Raw genomic sequence first — 24,111 nt, forward strand, 5'->3', positions numbered from 1 at the left:
TGACTTTCTTTTTAACATTGTAGTATTTTTTATAAAAAAAAAAAAAGATTGACTGAACACATCTTGGGCTCGCCTTATATTTCTTACAGATTTTTATGAAAGTAACATAGACATGACTTTTCATAGTCATTTGGAGACTATGAAAAGTCTCCAAATTTCTGTTAAGATGCCAGGTTATTATAACAGAAAAAAAATGTAGACAATGAATCATTTTACAACTTTTTGTGACATTTATCCTGCACCAAAACAATTTTATTAAGATAATTTTAATTGTCTGGTATTTAGAGATTTCAGCCAGACCTTCATGCCTTTTTTAAACAATTATTGATTACTTTCTTTAATGTTTTACAACATTTTTCTAAAACATTTTCCAGTCAGATTGTTCTCATTTGTACATTTGTAACATCTTCAATCTATGACTTTAGCTAAAAGGATGCAAATTTCAGGAAAATCTTTCTAATACAGCTGAATTTTATTCACTGAAAATTAAATAATTTTTAATTAGGTAGATGTGAAATTAAGAAGATTGAACAATGAAAGTGAATCAAAAGGTGATTCAGTTGTTTCAGTGTCTTCTGTTTGTTGACATTTTGTTAATGTGAAATAAGACGTATAATGATTGGACGTAACAGAATAGCGTACGGTGAGAATACCATTTTGTGCTAGACTAATCTCCAGACTAAACACTAGAGGGCAGCATAACAGTTCTGAACATTTAGCTCAGTTATACGTCTTTGTTTTACTATTCTTCACACAGACAGAATTCCTAGTTTTCTCCTTTAAACCAACAGAAATTAAATTCGTAGTCCTTTTTTATGATTGGTATTTGATAAAATAATATATATATATATATATATATATATATATATATATATATATATATACGTGCAACCATATTTACTTCAATCAGTGTTGACAGAAAGTATGCTGGGAAAAATAACACAAAACAGATAGTATTTTAAAGCTGCAACATCTGCAGCTTAAAATGAAGATTGAAGACAGAGATATTATTTTAGCCAATCTATTTCCTCTATGAAACTTTTTCCACATTTTGTGATGCCTTATTCAAAATAAAATCAATATCTTATCCCAAAATCAGACATCGCTCTATGACGATGTGGAAAACAATTTAGACATTTTTGGGGGCTAATTTAAGGAATACATTTAGGAATAATTATTGTTGAAATAATCTTCCCTGAAAGCAGTTTGTATAGATAAATGGAAGGCAGACAGACAGATTGGTTCAATATAATTGACTGTAATGTACACACAAATGCATAAAACATGAAAACACGCTTCTCTGTAGTACCGCTAGGTGGCGACATATTCTGGGTATACTGTACTGTGGTCCAGTTTGGCGAACGTCATCTTCTTGTGGTTGCATTAAGATCAACGTGTTCATGGAGACGCCGTTTATTATCTGCAGAAGCATTGATACACGAATAGTAAAAATAAATGGATGTTGGCTATTTAATTTCAACCAAATATTCATTTATTTATGTCTGAAAAAAGAGGATCTGACTCTTTTGCATGAATCTGTTTTTCGCTCATTGTTTAATTGGTTCACTTGTGACCATACACGTTAAAATTATATCCCATATTCCCCGCCAACGCAGCTCCAAAACACGCACCGACGCACCGAAGAGCTCCATTCCCATTGGTTATCTTCAACCTACCGACCGCGTGGCGTCAGCAAAGGGAGGAGGAAGTGTGAAGAGGAGAAAAGGCAGCAGGGAGGTGAGAGGGGACCACTGTGAGACTGTCAGGGGGGCACATCTCAGCCTCAGGACCGGAGACCGAAGCGCGCGTTTGGACACGGGGCGGATGAAAAGGTTCGCCATCCGCACGGAGCATCCCGCGTCTCTGACGGAAACCAGATCCTCCTGATGTGGTTACAGGAGCGGGAAGATGTCTCATTCACAGCCCCATCATGCAGCCGTGCCGCAGATGATGAGGGGGGGGGGGGATTATCGATCTGATCCACGCCGGGACTCACCTGTCTGTCAAAGCAGGTGTGGACAGAGAAACTGGAGGCTCAAGAAGCGCTGTGGATGTTTTTATCTCCTGGATGCAAAGGACGCTTCGGCAAACCCTGAAAAGTGAGCTATTTGGAGTATGTGGTGTCTATTATTATTCCCATACGCTTAAATTTACGTAGACATGTCTTTTACTCCCAGATCTATCAATTTGAATTATGTTGAAGATGTTTCGCCTACTGGGTGATGTGTACATTTTCCATTTTTATTTTGGATCTGATATTTGAGTTACGGTGTGTCCAGTTAAACAAAGACAACGTTGGACAATTCAAAGAAACCCGGCAGGCCTTTTGTGCTTTATTACTCTCTTTCAATAACGCTAACTTTGCACCAAGAGTCTGGCAATTATAAACGCCACTTAATTTAAGCAAATACAGCACTTATAATGTGGCCTGTTGCGGAAGTTTATGTTATAGAAAGACTGGCAGAAATGTCTTTATTTGCTGATATTTGTCAGTGTTTTTACTCAGCTATGCAAAGAAAGTGACGCAGCCGTTGTTAGTGCATCTATTCTCCAATTAAAACATCTGACGTCAGACGCTCTGACCTGAAGAAGCGTCAGATCATCATGAGGCTAATTTGAGTTTACGTTTGTAATCTAGAGCTGTGCAGGGGAATGACTGTGCATTAAAGCTGGTGAATATTTTCAAGGGTGAAAAGTTTATGATTCTACAAACCAATACGGCCGAAATGTCATTATTGGTTAAATTAATGGCAGCAATAATTAGAAATGCTTTTTTAAAATTATTGTGAAGAGGTATTGAAACAGGATTAATTGATGGCATTCAACTTTAATGTGGATGATTTGAGATTTTATTTAAACAGTTTAGCAGCACAAAAAAATAAATAAATTCAGCCACTACAAGTTTTGTTCTGTTCCTGAAACTGAGATTTTCACCAATAATTTTAGTGCTTCTGTATTTTAATTTCTAGGACAAAGTTAACTAATAGGCTCAAACCTGCAGTAACGTCATTCATTCTGTGATTTTCCCAGGAAGCCTCAGCTTTTCCAGTTTACTGCTCTGACGAATGAAGGAGCCTGTTCCTGTCTTTGGTTATCTAGCTGTATGAGTGTAAACTCTCCATCATAAAGCTAGATAACCGAAAGCAGGAATGACCTCCAAGGCTTCGACCCCTCAGCTCTTCTGAGAGGAACCCTGGAAAAAGAAAGAAGCATCACATGATGTGTTCAGGTAGGTCTTAATTTGTAGTATCCATAAATAAATGAGTGATTATTTGTCTACGTGTGTGTAGAAAAGAATAGCAGATTTGTATGTATAATTTTCTCTTTTTGTCAAAATAAAAAGTTGTAATTGAAATCAATTGGAAATGAAAACCCTTTTCTCTTTCTTGATTATTGAAGGATTACACAACAAACTAGCTGGAAAACTGCAACAGTTGAAATTCCTTCATTTTTCAACCTGAATGTTTAAAGCAACCTATTCCTGTCAAAACAAAACAAAGAAAAGGAATTATTAAACCCCTAAAAGATGCATCTGAAAATCTTGCTAAATTGCTGAATTTCAACTGTTGCAGTCAGGGGCGCAACTACATACTTTCTGAGGTGTATGCAAACATGTCATCGGCGAACCCCCCCCTCCCAAATATGACATAAACTTGTACAACTCATCTTTAATTAAAGTATCAATAACAATAAATGTAATAAATGTACATATATGTGAACAAATTGCTGCCTACAGGGCAATTAAAAAGAATGAAACAAAAAACAGGGCAATATAATTTAATTAATTTAATATATTTGAGCCAAAGAGCCACTTCTGTTAGCCTGTGTCTAGAACCGCCTGGGCTGCAGGTCTGAGGCATTTTGTTAGCATGTTTTCTATCATTCTTATAGCTTGAGGAAGCCTTATTCAAATTGACAACCCACATTAATAAAATGGTAAAATAATATTGACCACAAAACACTGCATTTATAAAAGATATTAATATTTTTCCTACACAATCCTAGCAAACGTTTTTAATGTTCTCTTCACAATATTTATTTACCATTAATCTATTTGTATGATTTGTTCTTTAAATTGCCATTTATATTATTTTTCGGTCTCAGGAAATGATTGAGGGATGAAGAGGCTGATGTCTGGTTCTTTAGGTTCTTTAGGTTCTGACGGGTCTGTGGTTCCACTGTGCGCCGCTGAATGTCGCCTACACATTTATTTTAATGGCCCTTTTAAACTTCACTGTGATTGTTTAGCCTGTGTCTTCCCACTACCGTCTGTATTTTTGCCAGAGGTTTTGCTTCTAAGGACGGTGTTTCATCGGTGGACGTTTTAAAAAGACGCGGGTTGATAGCAGCTAAACCGCGGCTGCGTAGCAACCGTCTCTAAGCAACCGTGACAACAGCGGCAGTTCGTGGGGTTGGTGGGAGTCCTATTTAGGTCCCGCAACGACAATTTAGCTGACCTTTAATATTTCCCGTGTTTTGTTATTGTTGAGATGTGTGTGATAGGTGCGCCTATCAGACATTTATAGCAATACGGAATAAATCGCGTCCCGTATTGGTTCAATACGGGGCGGAGAAAACAACAACCACCTGTCATTGTAGCCTAGCTTAAGCTAACCTGAATATTTACAACTCTCTTGTTGATACACTGACATTACTTACCTGCTGTCTTTCAACCACTTTGAAAAGCATTTCTTCGTCTCTCCAACATCTTTATCCCTCCCCCTCTTCCGTTTTCTGTTTTGTGCCCAGGAGGGTTTTTTTTTCTGCCGCTCCATCTTTAGCTCCCTGTTGTCGAGTGCATTCCTACAATTCAAATTTAACTTCCTACAATTCAAACTTCTAGAACGCGCCGAGGCGCTACCTGTATGGGAGGGGAGAGCGGCTGGCAGGAGGGGACGGGCGCCTAATCAGTGCTGTTCCTCTGTTATTGACCATTTTATACACAAACAGCTGTTAAGTACTTAAAATACTGACTAGAAAAACAATTCCCCACATCCTTTTTTCGCCCCCTCGAGTGCAGTGCATACCCACTTTTTGCGCCACTGGTTGCAGTTTTCCAGCTGTATATATATATATATATATATGCTCTGTGAGAGGTCAGCCTCCATCGCTGTGAGGAATGCTCCAGGTTGCATGTTTCTGACTCATTCTGACCTCACTGCTATCTTTAAAATCATTGTGCTGCATTAGACCAAAGATGAATGTTTTTGGTTCATGATGGTTATTTTAACATAAAAGCCCGATGAGCAAATTCAAAGGCTTCCTGCCTTGGGCTTCTCCCACTGTGAGATCTTCCTCACTAGGGACTTTAGCTTTCCACTAATTATTCGAGTCACATTTCTGGGGCCTCTCAAAGGCCACTCTGTGAGTCACTGCAGAGCTGCCACTGAAAGCTGAACAAAAACTGACAAAGCTGGTATTTTGATGTGACATTTTGATCATGTGATTCATCCCTGTGGTTTTCCCTCTCAAAAGGTTCACAGGGATTTTACACTGCTAATGGCTGATAAATTAGATGATTCTATTAAAATCTGCATGTCATCAGTTCAAATTAATGTTGTTCTAAATGGTTATAAAGAAAATATGGATAAATGACTGCAGTGTATGGCTGCAATGTGACATAATGTGAAAGAGCTCAAAGATAAAATACATGCAAGGCATTGATGTCTGCAACTTCCATACAAAAAAGAAAGAAATTATTATATTATTGTCTTTATCTTTGTTGTGTTTTTCAAATCCAGACTATTGGCCTCTTATCAAAACTCATGTAAATTGGTTTTAAAAATAGATTAAAATGCAGATAATTGTTAAGTGTATAAAAATAAATCACAAATGTTCCTTTCCTGAATATTTTTCAGACGATTAAGTCTTTTCAAATCTAGTTTAAATTGCACTGCTTACTTTTTGCATCTCATTAACAACGACTGTAAATGTATTTTTGAAACACAAAACAAGAATAACTGAAATAAAGGGAGGACAAAACGCAATATTATTATTTATACACTACTTGTTCTGGTAAATTAACTGTCTGTATTATTTTCAGGTTCTTTGGTTTTATTTGTTTTGCTTGTTTTTTAGAGTTATTTATTTGAAATTTTATTGAAAGAAGAATGGAGGTGAAAAGAAACGTTTTTTTTTATTTTACACAATCTTTTTGAAAGTTTCAAAGAAAGGAAACGAGTCTACTGCATAAACTGCTTTTGTTAAAAGTACATAACAATTTAACAATAAAAAAAATTGATTTCTTTAATTGTGCCGTATTTAAATTTCCACTGATCAGATCTTAAAAACTTCTTACACTATATTTCCTTAATTATAGACGTTTAGTTTTGAAAGATTTTTTCATATTCATATTTATTTTTATTTGTTTTTTTCCCCTTGTAAATAAATCTGAGGATAAAAAAAAAACATGCAGCGCGGGAAAGCGTTTTCTAACCCAGGGCCTAAAAGCCTGAGATCAGGTCAATAATGTACGGCACGCTCCTGCAAAGTGAGTGCTGTAAACAAAGAAGTGTTATTCATCATTGTAAGAGGAGGTGGAAACTGTAAACTGGAGATATTGGAGCAGCCTGGAGGCGGAGATCCTGGCCGCGGCGCGCAGGACAGTTTCAGCCCGTTTATCTGATGGGTTTCTCCTGCAAATCCCACGATGAGGGAGAAAACGCTGCCAAAAAAACCCCGGGAGTGAAAGACAACGGTGTAAAATAAAGGAAACAAACTCCAGCCGATAATGAAAAGGAGGCAGACAAGCTGGGCTCATTAACATAATTGCATAGAAACTGGGAGCAGGCCTGTTTAAAGGCGCAGCGGCGGCGGCGGCTCGCTGCATCACCAATCACACAGCTTCATGCTTTAAAGCTTTACACTCAAATTCACTGCGATGCCCTTTTTGTTTTAGTCTTCCTAGCAATGATTTTAATTCTTTTTATTTTTCTATCATGATGTAAATATAGCTCGTTTTAGCTGCTTGGAAACATAATGGGGGGACTGTTCCTTTATTAGGAAGCAGGCTCTAATTAGCCATGCAGCCTGGGGGGAGGGCTCAGAGCGAAGCTGCTAATGAGCGATGCACAGATACCTGCTTCTTAATGTAGTATTTAATTTCTTAAAGTGTAGATTATTGTCAGCAAGATTTATTCTAACGTCATGTTTATAATTGTTCGTAGATTTATCAAATCCTAAACCACGGGGTTTTAATGAGAAGAAAACGCCCTAAACACCCTACATGCACCTGCAGCTTTGACTGGGTCTGTGCTCTGGGTCAGTGTTTGGTGCTGCAGCTGCAGACCTGTTGGCCTGTTGGTAAACACACTGTCCAGGGCCCACATTATAATTCTGATCCTGGCTTCTCGCCACAATGGCTGCTTTTGTGAAAGGAGCACTTGACAAAGGTCTGCCACTTCTCCTTGCGTGCGTGTGTGTATGGGTGTGTGTGTGTGTGTGTGTGTGAGAGAGAGAGAGAGGCTGGTGCAGTAAACACAAGGCACAGGTGGGAACCTCAGTCCAGACCAGACAGCAGATGCTTGCAGTAGAACAGCAGCAATCACAGCAGTTTATGGAAAGTTTTTCCTTTGTGTTCCTGCAACTGCATCTGTGTGTGTGGGTGTGTGTGTGTGTGTGTGATGGGCGTGTGTGGGCGTGTGTGTGTGAATGTGAAGAAATGTGGTGTTTTATAGCAGAACTACCGAAGCAGAATGTGTTCAGTTTATGTGTGAAAAAAAGCACCTTCCTTAAAATCTTAGTTTAATTCTTACATAAAGATTTCTCAGTACTGATAAAGAAAACTTGTTCAGTATTATGTTGGTATATTAGATTTTACTAATTATTTTTTGCAGAAAGCTTTAATTCCAGAGTTCAGTAGCCTTTTCAACAAGACTTTTTTTTTTTTTTCAAATGCAAAGCAAAGATAATGTAATGGTTCCACTGCAGGATGATTGTGGTCCAAATATCAGTACAGGAACCTGATGGAGTAAAGAGTCTTCTCTCAGGCAGGACTCTCCAGCTTCATTCCCCATTTTTTCCAAAAAACACAGCAGCTGTGATCCCATCTTAGTCTGGGGATAAACATGATTATCCTGCTATGGCTTGTTCTTGGCTTTGTAGCAGCGACAGGGGACCTTTCAGAGCGCCAGTTTTCCCATGGTTCAGTGGGTCTGATCAGCTAAACCCCTCGTGTGGACCAGTCACAAAATATGAGCTTTAAACCAGAGCAAACTAGCAGACAATGCTGCAACTGTAGAGACATGCAGCTATTAAGCTACAGCTTCTCAAAGCATTTATCTCTAAAGATCCTGCTGATTTCATATTGCTCACAATATTACATCCATGATTTTTGAGTATGTGATATATTTCTCACGTTAACAAAAAATAACTTTTGAAATAGTTTTAGTAACTGCCAAATTCCTTTCTTTTCTTGTTCTTTCTTCATAAAGAAAACACAAGTGGGCCATAGAAGTTATGAATTTAAGAGGATGGAGGCCAAAGTTAAGAAATAAGGGTAACACTTTGTTTGACGGGTTGTGAATAAGACTGTCATAACACCGTCATAAACATGATATAATACCTGTCAGAAACACAAGTAAGTCTTCATGAATATTTATGACTGTTGTCATAAAGTGTCTTTTGGTAAATCATGACACTTTTAATACAAAGTTGACATAATTCAAAATGTCTTTGTTATGACAACTTGACACTAACCAAGAAATCATGATCTGACATAAATTTGTTATAAAAGTATTACTGATTAAACTTTTAAAATTATGTAGCTCTTTGTTATTAAAGCTAAAGTTTAATCAGTAATACTTTTATAACAAATTTATGTCAGATCATGATTTCTTGGTTAATGTCAAGTTGTCATAACAAAGACAAATTAAAGTTTTCATATTTTTGTGCTTTTTGCATAAAAGCCAAAGTTGTGCAAAAATCAAATATAAAACAGGAGGTTTTGACTTATTTTATTCTGTCTTCGCTGTTTCTGCAGTGGTTGACTGTAGTTATAACTGCAGCTTTTGTCCAGAAATTATTTTCTTTGTATTTGATAAATCACAAAAAATAACATCCACGGTCATCTAAACTTTGTCAGATTAAACTAACCAAACCACAAACAGTTCCTCATTCACGAATTAAAAACAAGAATTCAAATTAATAACATTTAAAAAACGAGTCATTTGAAGCAAAATTTTCCCAGGAGTGAATTTCCATTTCAACCCGCCGGTCGTTCATTATGACAGTCAAGTTCAAGTTCAGAGGGGCTGAAACGTCTCGACTCTTCAGACTCTGCCGTCGCTCCTCCCCAACACTCCCCTCCTTCTGCGCTCTGCGATGACTCCGTGGCGTTACCATGACACAGAGGCTGTGGTGTTGTTATGGCAGCGGGCTGGACGGCCCGGCTATGCGCTGGTGAAAAGGACAGCCTGTCAGAGAGACCAAGAGAGACTCGGGACCCCCACCCCATCACTACCCAACAGCTGGGCACAGTCCCCCACCTCCCTGCCACCTCCTCTTAGAGCTACCCACCCTAAGGCTTTTCAAACAGCACCAGACCCTGGGAACAACTAAACATTTCACATTCATCATTCTCTCTCTCACACACACACACACACCCCCACACACACACATCTCAACCTGCTCCTAAATCAACTATTTGTCCCTAAAATCCAGCCCCTAATGTAATGTCACACTTCACCTTCAGCCATAACACTCCCACACATTGAAATCCTCTTTCTTTTCTTTCTACCCACCTGCGCTCTGTAATAAATATTTCAAATTCGAAACACATAAAATTTGAACAAGGCTGATATTTAAGTCCTTCTACTAACTCACTCTGTGTGTGTGTGTGTGTGTGTTTGTGGGAGCAAAGAAGATTTAGTTGAGGTCTCATTCAAGTTTGAGCTTGAAAGGCTGGGCATTTGCATAAACTGCATGCTGTCTGAGGGGCTGGGTACGTGTGCGTGTGTGCGTGTGTGTGTGTGGGGGGGTGTGCGCGCGCGTGTGTGTGTGTGTGTGTAGGGGCGGAGTGTCTCTGAGAAAAGATATGAGAGAACATGAAGAAAAAGGGGGGACAGCAGAATCCTGCCTTGTGAATCTGAAGAAGAAAGAGGAGGTTTGAATAACAGAGAGGGTGAAAATTGGTAGAGAAAGAGACTTACCATGTCCCCCCAATGGGATTAAAATGTCCTGGACCCTTTTTTTATGTGTAATTTGGTGAATCTGGCAGCAGCATGGCTGTGGGGCCGGGGTGGCCCAGAGCTCATATGAACTGACAGGAGTTCTGCGTAAACTATGCAACTTTCGTTTGCGTCATCTAACTTATTTGCTGCATGCTGGCAAACGACAATTATTCCTACCAAGTTGGATAATTTGCATTAAAAGATTTTCTCCTTTTTTTTCTGTAGCTAAAACAACGATGAGCCTCAATCCAGCCATGCTTCAGAATGAGAGGATCAGCACATCTTCCACCAGCATGCTGGGATCTGGCAGCTCGTCTGAAGATGAACACATGGAGCTGAACTCAGACTGAACAGTTCAAACAAACAGTAATTTAAAGACACAAAGATGTAGCGATGCTTGTAAAGTTAGTTAGGTACATTTTTTTCATATGAAAAGTGATAATGCAGGTTTATTGCTGCTAAATATTTTTCTAAACTATTAGATTAGCCTGGACATGTCTTAAAATCATGTTCGATAGAAGAAAATATGTCTGTTTAGCCTCAACTTAAATAATTCTTATATTTAAATGGTGTTAATAAACGTGATATCCTTTTTCTTTTTCAAAACAAAATGCTGAAAAGTGGATTATTTTAATGTAAGCTGTTCAATTATCCATGTCTTCAATAAAACAGATTAAAAGTAAGAATGTAGGTGTGATTATTCCTGGTTTTACAGGCAACATGAAGCTGGTTTGCGTCAGCACCTTGGACAGAGGCAGACAGAAAAGTGTTGCAGGTTTTGAGCGAAAAGAGCTAAAATTTTGAACAACAGAGCAAGAAATGACGGATCCTTCATGCCAAAGTGTGTAAAGGCATTTGTTACATCAGTGGGATAATTCACGTATAAAAATTGAATGTAACAAGAGTCGAAAAGGGTCCATTTAGTTATTACAGACCTCATATCATCACATCTGCACTGGTAAGAAATTAAAAAAATCTCATTCCACCAATAAATGTAACTAGGAAGGAAATTTGTGACAGCTCTGGTATTAGTCTTTAACATGTCGCTGCTTAAAGTTCAGACACAATTATTATCCTGCTGCTGGTCAGAAGGTCTTGACCTCTTGGTCTGCTGGGACACAAGTTGACCTGAGACAAGCCAAGACACGTGCGCTTCATGCAGAGAGACTCATCTTATTCAAGCAACTGTTAAAAATATAAAAAAATTAAAAGAAAACAGCCAAGCCTTAAAGCAAGAGAGGCAACATTTTAATAGCATTTTGAGGGTTTTAAGTAAATTTCTTGATAATTTAGGAGTAACAATTGGATCTGCAATTGTTTTTTTTGTTTGATTCAGGTTGGTATTGTTTAATCTACTGGCTTGATTTTAGAATTTTTTTTTTCCCATTATGATTAGAATTAGAGATCACATACAGCATGTGTGTATATAGTCTGCATCTATCCAGCTGAGATTCTCACTCTCTGCAGACAAAGATGTTCTTATTAGTTCATGAAGTATGTGAGGAGTTAGGATATTTACCATGTGGCAGAAGAGCGATTAACTAATTGCACTAAATTTAACAATGTTGTGCGTGTCTCATGTGTCACTCTGAAAGCAGGAAGTGAGATGTTACAGGGAAGTCGCTCATGAATGACGAACAGGCCACTGCAGAGCCGGCTTGTGTCTGTGGACGGCTGCGGAGGGTTGTCCGGTCATTTATATCTTCCAACTGAGTGAGCTTTACGTCTTGTTCTCTGCGTTTGCATGAGAATAGAATCAGGTCCTGTGAACTTCCCCAACCTATTGACCCAGCTCCCTAGACATGAATAGCGCTGCTTTGAGGCTCCCCAGCCTCTCAAACAGGCTTTAACCATGCTTTAAGTCCCAATCATGGTAATTTAATATATCTTAAGCCTCTGGCTGTTGGGCTGGAGCCCCTCCAAAGTTTGTTTTAGGCATTTTCTGCTTCTCACCTCATCATCCAGTCTCGACGCTTAATTCAAGAGGTTGCTGCAGTACTCTGGCAGCTCACATACTTAGAAAAGGTATGCATGTATTTTGTTCCCCAATAGACTTTTTATATTGAAAAAGAAGGGGGGACCTAGTGAGGGTAAAAGATCTGAAAAGAATCATGAAACCAATCAACTCATGATGACAGACTTGTTGCATTTCAGCGTACTTTTTAATACTTTGGAAATCCTCAACATTTGTAACGACAGAACATATATGTACCGAAGAGAGTTGGACAAAGTGTCAGCTTTATGTTAAGAACAAAATGTTTTTGTTTGGGTTTTTATTGATGAAAGTGGAAGTATTGAAGTTGTTACAGGAGGAAAATGTATGGAGGTAAATCTGTACCAACGGCATTAAGAAGATTAAAAAGCTCATATTTTATTGCCATAATATAATCTAACACTAGAGAAAATGTCAAAACCCCAACTTTTAATTTGAGAGATTTATTTCTGTAAAGGCAAAATCTCTCATTAAGAAATAATTGTTCACTACAATAACAGAAATTTGACTCTCAAACCTATAAAGAGAATCTATCTGCAGCATCGTTTTCAGTTTATATCACCTTTGGGAAAATGTATTTTTTTGAATCAACGTTCTGTTTTTTATTCTTTTTTTTTTTGACAAGATGTTACATAATAATCTTATTAGTAATACATTTGAGTACTTTTATTGACATCCTGGAAGTCAAATCCTCTTTATAATTGTTGACCAGCTTTTTGCACGTTTCTACTCATATTTTGATGAGCTCTACATCTTTGAGAAAGGAATGTCTTTAACCTTCAGATTCTTTGTCAGACTGAAGTCCAACTCTTCTTGGGCCCTTCACCTTGTTGGCACGTCAGGACAAATTTGTTGGTGAAAGCAAAAGATTACTTTAAACTAAATCTGCAAGGGGTATTAAACATTTTGTATGAAGAAATAACAAGAACTTTCGCTCACTTATATATTTTTAGACATCTGTAAGAAATTGTAGGTGTGATATTGGGGCATAAAATCAGTACACCAAAATACTACTACCAGAATCCAGTACCAATAAAATAAAAAAATAATAAAGTAGCTGATATTGTAAATTTAAAAAAGAGGTCCTGCAAATGTTTTACAGTTAAATTTTTTACATGTGATGTGTCTCTGAACACATCTTTCACGAAGAGAAAGGGTGGTACACTCATAAATTTATTCAATGCAGGCTCATAAATACAACTTTTTGCAGCCATCTAATAAGAATTCAATAGAGCAAATTACTGAATCTAGCTATTCCACTTACCTCACACATCTTATAAAACCGCAGGTCTCCATGTGTGACCAGTAGTCTCTTAAAAAACCTCAACAGTGGGAATAATTTAAATGGGTTTACAATCGTAAAGATATCAAGAAGGTGAAAACAGCTGTCTTTGTTCATACCAGGACTTTTAAATATGATACTGGAAACTGATGCTTTAAACACTTAATAAAACTGTGAATGTATAATTTGTAAACCTGAAGAACATGACAAAAGTGAAATAAAAAACAGTAGTTACTACTCTAATTGCAGAAAAGTTTTTCTATAATTTTGAGTTATAGAAAAGGTTATTTATTATTATTATTATTATTATTATTATTATTATTATTATTATTATTATTATTATTATTATTATTATTACTAGATATATTTAGAGAAAAAAGAGAGTTGGTGATAATGTAATATTGCTGCTGTAGCACCCCCTGCTGGGGAAATGTTGCGATCTGTTGCATCATTCACAATCCCCTTAAAGCTGTTTTAATGTCTCCCTCTGCAGAAGCAAATATGTAAACAGTGAATGTTATTTGTTAGATTTGGAAAGTAGACAGTAAAAGTGACACAAAGGGAGCAAGTTTCTGGGTTACTTACTTCCCCATCAAAGCCTGTGATTTCAATGTGGACAAACATTCCTGCTCAAATTTGAATTAATTTTTTGACTCTTCAAACAATTGACAGAAACTTCCTAATAAATAATGCATAATTACATTTGGTAGTTTTGTTATGTCCAATCACATTTGGTAGTTTTGTTATGTCCAAATGTTGATTTTTCTAAAGTTTCAAAAAGCTTGATTCTGATTTTAATTTTTCTTTGAGAACGATAAATATTATTTCTTGTATTCCCATCATTAATGCTCATTAGTTATTAAGAGCAATGGTAGCATTACTTCATGTGGGTAAGAAAGATTCCCTGCAAAACAGGATTTAAGTTATATTCTAAAACAAAGTTTCTATTTATAGCAGTTTCTAATACATGTGATATATTCAGCCTTCTTGTTTTCTGTTGTGAAGTCTAACTCTCCCTCAAGTAGCAGGATGAATGAATAAAGACAAATACCATACTGATTCAGTTTTCTTCCTTCAGTGATAACTTCCACACCAAGGTGTGTCGATGTTCCTGCAAACTAGCCAGGCTTGGATATGATGCCTTAACAGACAGGAAAAATAACAGATTTTTTATTTTCCAACTGGTCCAGCAGTCTGCCAGTCTGGTCACCAGACAACCTGACACAAACTAAAAATAGAAAAACTATTTAAATTTTGTGTCATCTATGCAGCTTAATAGTTTTAGATGTACTTCTTTTATTAAGAACAACACTTCATGACTTAAGTGCAAATAGATAGTCTGGCTCAAACATATTGTCATGTTTAAATTCTTCTCTTTACCCAATGAAAGCCATGCTGAAAACAAGCTGATGTATCTCAAAGATGCTGATAATCAACGATTTATTCTTATTCCACAGTGCAGAGTGCAGGACACTCTCTGCTGCCTGTTTCACGCTTTCTTTGGAGAATGTTACTGCTGCCCTTCTGGATCGCTGATGAACTGTTGGATGTTTTCCCATGTTGAAGAGATGGGACTGGTCCTGAAACAAGGACCTCATCAAAGCTTAGCAAACAAAAGACTTACAGCTCAGCAGATACGTAAGCCTCCAAGCTGATAGATTTGTTCAAGAAAACAAAGCATGCGTTTGTTTCTTTTTTTCCCTCTGGTCCTAATCAAGGCATCTAATTAACATGCCTTCTTTTCAAATAGTAGCAATTATCAGTGCAAACTTTGATGAGGTGGAATCCATTGCATTACTGGCTGTGTGTTCGACAGCAATGTCAGTCTCTGATCTGCTTGATTGAACAGCCAAAGACTCGTTTAGTTCGCTCTGCCAAAAACTAACTGTTTGTACATTATAGTGCTAAAAAATTAGGCATGCACACGGACAACACTTGCACTTCTTGGCACATGGATGCATATTTTGTCCTTTATTGATTTAGTTAGAAAACCTACTTTAAAAATAAAAGAAGAAAATATGGTAAAACGATAACTATGTGGATTCAGGTCAAACTGTCCTGAAAGAAAGAAAGAAATCCTGAGTAGGGTTTTGAATCTTACAGATTTTAAAACGTTACTAGAGCAGCCTACTGCTCCGGGTTAAGTTAGATAAACAGGTTTGAATTGAGCTGAGGCCTCTACAGAGTTTGACTCTTCTTTTCAGTTTCATCTTTAAAAAACTGCATAAGTTTTGGTCTTTATGCTGATAAGCTCTGCTCTGTTAATGTAAGAAGCTGATCAGTTTTTGGGGCATTGTGCTTGTCTTATGAAGTCCAACAAGATTTCTAGATTTCAACTCTCTAATTTCAATAACAGGGATGTAGTTGTTTGTTAGTTTCTATGTTTTTAAATTAAAAATAAAGTATCCAGTCATTAATTTATCCAGTCATCGTTAAGGACTTACAATCTGTCAAAGGTGTGAACTAGAGATCAGCACTAACTCATCAAAATCCTGGAAAAAAGAAACACTTTTAATATTAAATATAAAGTCTTTAAAGGTACACAATTGTTTGTAATAACATTGTGTTGCCCTTAGGCTCAGAAGAACTTCCCTTTATATACTGCAGGCCTGGTTGGCATTTCAGTCCTGCACCACATCCTATCAGACTGGTTAATGAAATATGACCTCCTCCTATCTAACCATTTAAAAGTAACTATTATTCATCAATCTTTAATAAGCTCTTGTTTGGTTCACACCAGCATGGCCAACGTAGATCCAAGAGCCACTGCTTCAGGTTGTGTGCCAAATAAAAGTATGTCTGAAATCTCTAATTTTGTCTCATTTTTCATTACATATAAAAAAAATGGTTCTAAAAAATGACCACAATAAATTTTAGCAAAATGAATACTACTATTAGGACTAAGATTAAGACTCGCATAGCATTATTTGAATTCATTGCTAGTTATGCTATTTTGCACCTTTTACTGCTAACAGGTCCAAAGTAGTCTCTGGTTAAGCAGCTGCTACTAGTAGCATTTATTCCCAATATCACCAACTTGAAATTTTCAGTAGTTTGTTCATATTTGGCTCTTAGAGGCCAAATGTCATCATAGTTCAAAATCATGAGTTCTGTAAATATTGAAATTTACAAAACACAAAATCAGTTTAATCAACCTTTATTGTTTTTCAAGACATGCATATATTTTTGAATGCATAAATAGTTTATGCCTTTTCTGTCACTTAAAGACAGAAAAGGAGCACTGACTATACAATTAATCTCAAAATTATTAACACCCCGTGCAGATTATGGTTCAAAGTAATCTTTTAATTTTATCAACTCGTTTCTTCTAACTGGAAGTAATATGATGGTTCTAAGTGGCCCAGCCAAAACAAAATGGAATCTGATAGAGAATGTGTGCAGAAAAGTAGATATTAGGGTCCTGGCAATGATGCCTTCCAACCTCAGAGACTTGGGGCTCATTACCAAAGACAAAACATCAATATACCAGTGAAAATCACCTTGGTAAACTAAAAACAGACTGGACTTTAAGCAGAGTACTTTTAAATTCCTCCCAGAGCCGGTTTGTTAGGTCTCTAAGCTACTGCTCTGTTTATTCTGTTATACTTCCCAGACCAATGCTAACTCTATATACTCAGGTTTGCACTGGAAACTTTATTATCTCTACTTTTGACTTGGATTTGGTTTGTTTTTAATGCACCGATTCCTGAGTTCGACAAACCAAACATAATAGTATCACTTTGAGGCAACTATCAGCCATGTTTTCAACTGCCTTGCTCACACTTTATTCACTTTCTGAATATGTTTCTCGAATATATTGGAAATGAATACAACTACTGTGCTCTAAAAGTGAACAAAGAGGAAAAATTGTAAAAAAAAAATTATGATACATGCTTTTTAACAAGCTTCATAACCCATTATTCTCTATTTCCCTTCTGGATTGCCTTGTAAATAAATCCTTCCAAACTTTTCTACTGAGTACCTGTCAACAGACAGAAGATAGGTACTATAATAATAATAATAATAATAATAATAATAATAATAATAATAATAATAATAATATGCTACATTGATTTAAAACAAAAAAAGAGCTGGGGGACACTGAGAAGGAAAAGGCTTGGATTTCATCAGGGTAGCACACACAGTGTGTCTCTATGGCCAGGCGAGCCGCTGTGTGCACATCACATTTTGTGAGGCTCTGACAAGATGTGACAGCCCAGCTTTCACTCAGAGATCCCAGAATTTAGTCCATTTTTCTGCCTTTTTCATTTACAATGCTTCAGTGGAGATTTCTTTATTTCAGAACGGACAATGGTCTCTTTCTTTCTCATTCCCTACATCTCCCTCCCTCACTCACACACACGCACACACACACACACACGCGCACAGACAAAGCCTCGCTTGCAGACACATGCACACTTGCTTGCTGTCATGCTCATTTTGATGGTAATTAATGACATCACTGCTGCGTGCAGGAGCATGGTGGTGTGTGTATGTTTTGAGGGGTGGGAGTGGAGGAGTGGGGCGCTGCGTTTGTTTGTTGAGCAAACCGTGGGAACAGGGAGCTCTCCAGGGTGGCGAGTCAGGGCCTCCAACAATACATATGCTGTTGCTTTTCACCCAAACACCCTCCCTTCCCAAGAGAATCATTACTCTCCCCACCTCTCCTGTCTCCGTCTTTCCCTCCTTTTTTCCACGAATTTCCCTCCTTTGCTTGTCGCACTGTAGGATTACCGCCCCCTCTCTGTGCAAAACAGCTTCTGCAATTCCTGCAATCATTTTAGAAACTAAAAATTTATAACCTTTACTGGGCTTAAACTAAATGCATCCATAGTCATTTCTAGTAAAATAGGTGTCAAAGTAAAACACCCACACAACAAAAAAGGGGCATGAGTTACTATTCGTTCTGATTTCTTCCTCCATTACAATCCAAGAAAGCAAGACCTTTAATATTTTGTAACTGTATGGAACAATAAGTGTCACTGCCCTCTTCCAGAGAAGCTCACTCTTTCAGTTTTTGACAAAAAGGAGTCACTTTTTTAATGATCTGTACTCAACACAACTGAGGACATTGTTTCCCTGTGGGTTAATAATAATCTTTATTTTACACAAAAGAGATAGATAGATAAAAAGAGAGAGTCTTTTGCAGAGGTAAATGCTAATTAGGGGTTATTTCTGCACATTTACCTTCTTTAATCATACACAGCAGGTATTCTGGCTCTCAGACATTAACATGCATTACTTTGACTTTGATTTGTTGATAATGCATTGATTGCATTAAGTAAATTGTTGGCTTTGTCGACAAACTCTGGGGGTTTGTTGAGGATTAATCATGTGCTTCACTTTTGGTGTCCTTTACATTTATTTGTTCAGGAATTGGAATTTCAACTTAATGCAAAATGTTAGCAAGTGAAAATATTTTTAGCTTATTTTTCTTTGGCTTTTGTATCTACAAATATTTAGCATCCTATATGAGCTTAAGTTTAATATTATTATTTTTACTTAATGTCTGAAAGATGAGCAGCAAACTCTGGGACACCAGATGTTTGTCAGGAAAGCCTTGCAGGCCTCTAAGGGCCTCCCAGGCTGCAGCATGAAACACTTTTTAATCTATTGAATCTAGTAACTATTATGCACCTAAATGTTTCACTGTTATTCCATAGGTTATGCCAGATGTTTCATGGTTGGTAAAGCATGGGCCTACTCCTGTACAAACTGCACAACCTAAAGAGAAAATGATCATAATGCTGACAGATGACATAGAAACCTAGAAAAAAACAAGTACAGCATTTCAACGTCAGGAAAATTCAGTTATAGTTAAATAATTCCTATATTTTTTACTATGCATGTTTTGCCCAAATGTCGATATTTCTGTCACTGATTTTCTTTTAACTAGTATATTTTTAAAGTGCTCGATTAGTTATTTCTATTTTTAGGAATTATGCTAAGTGTCTTGCCAGCTGCAAACAGATATATTTACAGATGTGTCTCCTCCAGATTTACTGGAAATGTTGCCGATTTCTATTTGCAAATAGAATAAATTAAAATAAAAGACTGAAAAAGCGTGGCATGTCTATGTACATATGACCCCTCCTGATTTCCCAGTAATAAAATTCAAGACAACGTTTCTCCCTCATCAATGACTTATTTCGTGAGTAGGGTTCGCATTAGTGAACAAACGACTTAATAAGAGCAGACAGGCCAGAGAGAAAGTTTGAAAGAAGTTGACAAGTCCACTATTGGTCCTATTTGGCTTCGTGAAATTAGGGCAACAAAAAACAAACATTGCTGGGAAAAGTCATGAGAAGTCTTGTTTAAAGTAGGTGACGCAGCAAACATGTGGAAGATCGTCTACTGATCAGCTGAGCCTAAAACTGAATGTACTTACTTGCAAAACGTTAAGAAAACTAATAGCACAAAACACGATGTTGGCAGTACATCATGCCAACGTTATGCTCTGAGATGTTTTCCTTTCAGTTTGGCTGAATCTGAGCTACTTTACAGGGAAAAGTGGGGACAATTTTCAGGAGGCTGTGCAATGGTGGGTTACACACGCAACAAAAGGCTCACACTCTTTACTGTAGCAGAAAGTGTTTTTACAAAGTACTGCCTCATGGGTGTTGGGCATAATATAAATGTCTGACAAACATTTCTGTTTTTAATTTTCTTAAAAGTGTCATTTTCCTTCCAGTTCACAACTAAATACCTGTAAAAATAGATTAAAATTACTATTTCATGGGAAAGGGTAAAAATCCCATCATATCTATAAATAAATTACCTTATTAATGGCAGAATACATGGCCCAGCAGCATAAGGTAATATAGATCTAATACCTGCTAAGCATTGATTAGCTCTCTGATCTGCAGGTGCATCTAATTAGCCAAATCATTCACTTTAGATTCCTCACATATTTTTTTAAACCAGCTTTCGTTTCTCCTTCTTTCAGTCCAAGCGGGGAACCAGTGGCCTTTGTGACCAAATCTCCAGCTATGAATAGTGATTCCACTGGTTTTTCCTCCACACCAGTGCTTGCTAAGAGGTCTTCCCCCCCTGAGACCTTCCCCTTTGACCCCAACAAATGAACTCCTGTGAAGCACATTAAAAAACAGGTTCACGGTCCTTCATTGGTTCACGGTGTTCAGTGCTGTGGACGGGACTCTGTATGAGGAATTTAGGTGAAATGCATGAAGACCTGCGGGAGATTTATTACCTTACAGTGGGAGTTGAGATCTTGCCCCTTGGCATCGTGTGATCATTTTGTGAACACAGAGAAAAAGTTTAGGACGCTCCGTCTGTGTTGAAGCCCGGCTGGACTTGGCAGCCTGCTCCAATCAGCTCAAACAGATGATATAATTGCCAAGGCAAGATAGGATGAGGCCATCGCCTCTGCAGTCCTCCCGTCTCCTTCTTGCTTCTATCACATCTATTCTCCCCAGCTCTATACTCGCTGATTGTCCTCCCCTCCCTCATTGTTCCACGATCCCTCCCCAACAACAGGCCAATTTGTCCCTCCAGCTTGGCTCCCGCCTTCCCTCCTGCTGCGTTATTTAGCCTCTTTTCTGCACTTCAATGGCAGGTACTGATTAGGGAACTTCCACGACATCTTTGCGAGTCCTCAAAAATCCCTCCTCCCCTTCTCAGCAGCCTTTAATCTGATTACAGGCTTTTCAGAGGAGTCCAGTCCCAGGAGGACAATAGCAGACCAAGTGGTTTCACAAACACTCTCCCCAGGGTCATATGATCTACGAGGAGAGGTGTGTTTACTCTCCTCTGGCATCAGGTCCCTGGAAGCGCCATAATTTAAGAGAAACATCTCTTTTAGCAAACTCTTCCTGAACCTCCTCCATCTTTTCTTCAAAGGAAATTTCTACATTCTCTTAACATGCTTTATTTGAGTAAAGCAAATAAAGCATGTTGTGTTGTGTTGACCTGCTTTTCTATATATAACAAGATAAAAAGCCATTTTCAAACCTTTTAAACATACTAATGCACCAACATTCACACAGCGCCATAGTGAAAATGTAATTAAGCCAGTGGTTTCGTTTCTGTGCTCCAGTCTGTTTCATATGTTTTATGATGTGTGTGTCCGATTTTGTCTTGAAAATATATTTTTTTCTTCTTTGGTATTTTTTGCCACAATCATCAAAAAACAAACTTTTTTTTTTTCCCAGAAAACCTCAATAGCGTTCCTTTAATTGCCTTTAAAAATACTCTTAACTTTTCTAAAATTAATCACAATTCTCTTGAAATTGTTTTAAAGCTCTAAGCTTGTTTAAAATCCAAAGAATGTTTAAACCTTCTGAGTTTTGATGCCTTTTATACCAGAAAACAAACCTTAATGCAACCCTGTAGTTGAATGCACCATCTTTTAAGAAAGGCATTTAAACGGATAAAGACCCGGACTCTATGTGGAAGTTATTGTACTCAGACTCTGAGGTGACAGCAGCAGCTTCAGCCCTCAGTTAACCTGTTTAACCTCATCCTTCAATAAAGCTTCTGCCAGCAGATAACCTGACAAAGCCAGCATGCAGCATATGTCCAGCCTCTGTTTTCGCAGTTCATTAATGTCACAGTGATTGGTCAGGAGATGATCCTATTGACCGGTCTGTCCAGGCATCATTACCATCAGAATGAAAGGGTGCGAAGAGGCCAGAGGCCTTGGGGTAACAAGTGTCCAAAGACCTCAGGGAGCCGCCTTAACAATCTGAACCTCTCCATCCTCACAGCGAACGTCACAGAGAAAATGTTCCTGCAGACGGCTCTCAACGAGTCTCCTTGCTTCTACAGCTTGTTGTAAGATTCTGCTTTTTGAATATTTATGACTTTATCATCGTGTAATGCTTTAAAAGCTTACAGTTGGAGCCAAAATACTCTACTTGCTGTAATCAAACACCTGAAAAATGTGCTTAAAAATGAATGTGTGGATATTTCACATCATTTTTCAAAGTTTTTGTGTATACGCTAATTTCTAATTTGGACACAGGATTGTTTAACATTTCTACATTACTGAACGAATCAAGTAGAAGTTAGCAAACCAAAAAACTTTAACATTTTCAGTACTATGAAAAATGCAATTGATTTCTGGTGAGGAATAAATAATAACCAATATGTTTGTGGGTCTCAAAAGGGATTTAAAGATGTCTTGAAAGAATGTGAAGTCAGTCAGTAGTTTGCAAATGGAGGATCATCAAAACAACAGAACTTAGTCCTAAAGTTATATGTCACAAAACCCTAAAACGTCACCACAACACAAGAGTCTTTTTAATATTTATGTGTGTTATTTATTTATGTGTATTAAGTTTTTGCCTGTATAATCACAAAGAGACTGAACAGATTTGACTGGAGATGTTTTCAGAGGGAACACAGATGAAGACCAGGACTCCTATAATAATGCTCTTTGGACAAACAAGTCTAAAATTAAATAACCTGCACACCAGAAGAAAAGATGTGTTTAGTATAACCCAAGTGGAACATTACAGATATAAAAAAAACTTTGCTGCAGCAGAACCTGACCAACTCTAATTCGTCATGTATCAGAGAGTACTTAGGAAAAATGTGAGAACATCTGTAAAATGAAGCAGAATTAGTCCCTGCAACATCACAACAACCCCAAATCTGACAAAAAGTGGACAAAAAATAAAAAGCAAAAAAAAACAAAAAACAGGTATTGATCCTGAAATGGACTAAACATGTGTAAAAAAAAACCTCAAACACAATCACAGAGAGATTGGTGGATGGCTGCTAGAAGTATCTCACTGAACGTACATACCAAAGAGTATCATTACTGCAGGTTCTATAATAGTGTAAAAAAATCTATTAATTTTAAGAATTAGAAAACAAAAATAGATTAAAAAAACATTTTAGCCTTTTGCCAGTTTGTTGGTGAAATGTGTAGCGATCCGGATAGATTTTTATTGTATGTATTTATCCATTTGCTTTGCAGCTCTGTTTCTGTGTGAAGTGTCAAGAGTCCAAAAGAGACAATAAATTATATTCTAGAAAAAAATCTGGAGGGAGAAAGGTTGTTTAAGGCATCAGACCCCTGAATTAGTAAATGACCCCAATGTCTGTGAGACAGTAAGACCAACAATAATGTTTGTTTTTTTCTTGTCGGATTGAAATAGATTAGATAAAGTTGACTGGTTTGTTTCTGCAGTGCTGAATTAGAAAACAAAAATAAAATCCATTGTAAAGAAAAATATTAAAAATGTCAGAGATTCATGAAAAGCTTCCTGAATCTTAATGCATGACTTCAGAGTTGCACATTGTTTTATTACTAACATCTCCTGCTTGAACAATTATTTCTACTGTTCTCTCATTTACTGGTAGAAAACTCTATATAGGCTAAACTTTAATTTTGGCTTGTTTACTGATAATGTGGGGCCAACAGACTGTATATTATTTTTAATGAAAAATAGACTAATAAAACTCTTTAAGTTACACCCTACAACCTTGAACTGCACTAATTTGTGTTCAGAACAGATACATTGTTTATGTGTGTTATGCAGTGCCACCCTGTGGCTTAAAGTAGGAAAATGCAGATATTTATATTGTTGCATTATTTTACATCTTATTTTAGTGCAGGAGAGAAATTCGGCCTTTTCTGGGAATTATTTTATTCTTATTTTCCTCTGATATGTCTTATCACAAAAGCCACAACTTCCGCC

At 37.3% G+C, this 24,111-nt stretch overlaps 2 long non-coding RNA genes across 2 annotated transcripts; one reads left to right on the forward strand and one right to left on the reverse strand.

Moving 5' to 3' along the window:
* The first annotated feature begins 1,754 nt into the window (after window positions 1-1,754).
* On the forward strand, window positions 1,755-10,852 carry LOC116718064 (uncharacterized). The gene is made up of 3 exons (XR_004338863.1): window positions 1,755-2,099; window positions 3,031-3,229; window positions 10,395-10,852. It is a non-coding gene; the product is annotated as an uncharacterized LOC116718064 (long non-coding RNA).
* Window positions 8,939-20,944, reverse strand: LOC116718065 (uncharacterized). The gene is made up of 2 exons (XR_004338864.1): window positions 20,655-20,944; window positions 8,939-9,396 (listed from the first exon to the last, which is right to left on the reverse strand). It is a non-coding gene; the product is annotated as an uncharacterized LOC116718065 (long non-coding RNA).
* Between the last annotated feature and the right edge of the window lie 3,167 nt (window positions 20,945-24,111).

This window comes from Xiphophorus hellerii, chromosome 4 (genome assembly GCF_003331165.1).
Source record: "Xiphophorus hellerii strain 12219 chromosome 4, Xiphophorus_hellerii-4.1, whole genome shotgun sequence".
Taxonomy (NCBI): Eukaryota; Metazoa; Chordata; class Actinopteri; order Cyprinodontiformes; family Poeciliidae; genus Xiphophorus; species Xiphophorus hellerii.